The sequence below is a fragment of the Halictus rubicundus genome, unplaced genomic scaffold (assembly GCF_050948215.1).
Source record: "Halictus rubicundus isolate RS-2024b unplaced genomic scaffold, iyHalRubi1_principal scaffold1153, whole genome shotgun sequence".
In the NCBI taxonomy this organism is placed as follows: domain Eukaryota; kingdom Metazoa; phylum Arthropoda; class Insecta; order Hymenoptera; family Halictidae; genus Halictus; species Halictus rubicundus.
Genome location: NW_027489694.1, coordinates 12,501 through 15,000, shown reverse-complemented (window position 1 = coordinate 15,000; position 2,500 = coordinate 12,501). Strand labels below are relative to the sequence as shown.

General features: G+C 53.4%; 1 pseudogene; it reads right to left on the bottom strand.

The window, feature by feature from the left end:
* The window catches only part of LOC143364931 (large subunit ribosomal RNA), a 6,601-nt pseudogene that overhangs the window by 2,287 nt on the left and 1,814 nt on the right, over positions 1-2,500 (bottom strand).

Sequence of the window (2,500 nt, the reverse complement as noted above, 5' to 3'; positions counted from 1 at the left end):
TTAATGTAATCCGACAGGAGCTTCTTTGTCTCTTCACTTGTCTTTATTTTGCTACCCTTTGCGGGGTAGATTGCAGCCACTGGCTTCGACTCCTTAACGGCAGTCTTCTTGGCCACTTGCCTTGTTGTTTTATTTGCTCTAATGATGTCTGAGTAGAGCAGCGGTTTGGAGGGTTGAGCCTCTTTACCGCAGCCTCTCTCAGACATGAGACTGTCCAGCTTAGCTGACATCTCGCTGACTTTGTTTTGCAGAGTCAGCTGTTCTGCTTGTGCCTTAGTTTTTTCCTGGAGCTCTCTGTTCTTCTTGTCCAGTTCTGATCTGAGCATTGCTTCATGCAACTGCTCTCTCTCTACTGCCTCGATTATGGTATCGAGGATCTGTTCTCCTGTCCTTAGTTGTGTTTGCGTCAGTTCTAAGGATTTTAAGAACCTTCGCATCCTCTCGAAGGGGGTGATAATTTCTTCGCCCCCGAGCCGGGGCCGGGGCGGGCCTTGTCCCACTTCGTTATCGCTTTGTGGTTCCTCCATTTTGAGGTCTTTGCTCTTGTGCAGCTCGTCATACGAGCCGCTAGAGCGAGCACTGTTGACTCGTTTTCTGTTATTTTCTGGGGTTGCCCCCTTGCTACTTTTGCCTTTATTCCTTATCAGGTTAAGGACCGTGTGCAGGTCGATCTCATCGGACTCCAGTTCCGAGTAAGAATCGCCTGAGTCCATTTCGTCCTCCCATTCTTTGAGGGCTCTGCCGTGTTCTTTGTATCTCTGTAGTTGTTCCAGTCTTGCCTCCGTCTTCCCTTTTCCTTTCTTTGCTCCCTTCTTCTTCGATTTGTTTTTTGTGTTATGGTCAGTATTCATATTTGTTCCCACGAGTTGGGACGAAAGACGGTCGCTCCCCGGGTTACGCCCTTTCCGGGGAGAAGGCTTTTACTCTCAGGTTTCGCCTGGTATCCTGAGGCTTGCGCTAATGGTCGATGGACCCACCGACCGCCCGTGTAAACACGGGACCTCTTTCGCCGCGTTCTCAGCTTAGAGGTTAAGGGTTTGTTCAAGGGGTTCGCCTCCCCGTTAGGCCGACCGGCTAAGGTAAGCCCCCCGTTTCTCCCGTTCTGCAACATACCACCGGATGTATCCGGTGGGTCGTCGCGGCAGAGGGGAGTCTTCCGGGTGAGAGCCGCGGTTATCGCGAACGATAACACACGCATGGGCTCCCTGAGAGCCGCGGTCATCGCAAAAGCGATGACTCCGCCAGAACTCTCTTAATGAGAGAGCCGCGGTTGTCGCAGAGCGACAACTCACGCAGAGCTCTCTGAGAGCCGCGGTCCCCGCCGTGCGACAACTCCGCAAGAGCTCTCTTCCCAGAGCTGCGGTTGTCGCACGGCGAGAACTCTCGCAGGAACTCTCTTACCAGAGCCCCGTTAGTCACCCGAAGGTGTCCAGGTCCTACCACGTGAAGGAGGGGTTGGTGCGTCAGGGTTATACCATGATATAAGTCCCTGACGCTTATAAGACCCAGTAGATAGGGACAGAGGGAATCTCGTTAATCCATTCATGCGCGTCACTAATTAGATGACGAGGCATTTGGCTACCTTAAGAGAGTCATAGTTACTCCCGCCGTTTACCCGCGCTTTTTTGAATTTCTTCACGTTGACATTCAGAGCACTGGGCAGAAATCACATTGCGTCAACACCCGTGGGGGCCATCGCAATGCTTTGTTTTAATTAGACAGTCGGATTCCCCTAGTCCGTGCCAGTTCTGAGCTGAGCGTTGAATGGCGGCCGAAGAGGACGACCGTTCAAGACGGAAGCCTCGCAGCAAGGAAGATCCGCGGGAGGCCAAGGCACGGGACCGAGCTCGGATTCGCAATAATGTGTTCACCTCGCCCAGGCCCGGCACGTCAGCCAGACCCGCTTCCCGACCAAGCCCGACACGCCCCGCTCCTCAGAGCCAATCCTTATTCCGAAGTTACGGATCCAATTTGCCGACTTCCCTTACCTACATTAATCTATCGACTAGAGGCTCTTTACCTTGGAGACCTGCTGCGGATATGGGTACGAACCGGCGCGACACCTCCACGTGGCCCTCTCCTGGATTTTCAAGGTCCGAGGGGAAGATCCGGACACCGCCGCAACTGCGGTGCTCTTCGCGTTCCAAACCCTATCTCCCTGCTAGAGGTTTCCAGGGAACTCGAACGCTTATACAGAAAAGAAAACTCTCCCCGGATCTCCCGACGGCGTCTCCAGGTCATTTTGGGTTACCCCGACGAACACTCTTACGAGGGCCCGAATGGTATGCGGTTCCGCTGCCGGGTTCCGGAATAGAAACCGGATTCCCTTTCGCCCGATGGGTGTGTGTTTTGTGTTTGTACATTTGCTCTTAGGACACCTCATCTACATAGGATTTCTCTTAGGGCTTAGGATCGACTGACTCGTGTGCAACGGCTGTTCACACGAAACCCTTCTCCACGTCAGTCCTCCAGGGCCTCGCTGGAGTATTTGCTACTACCA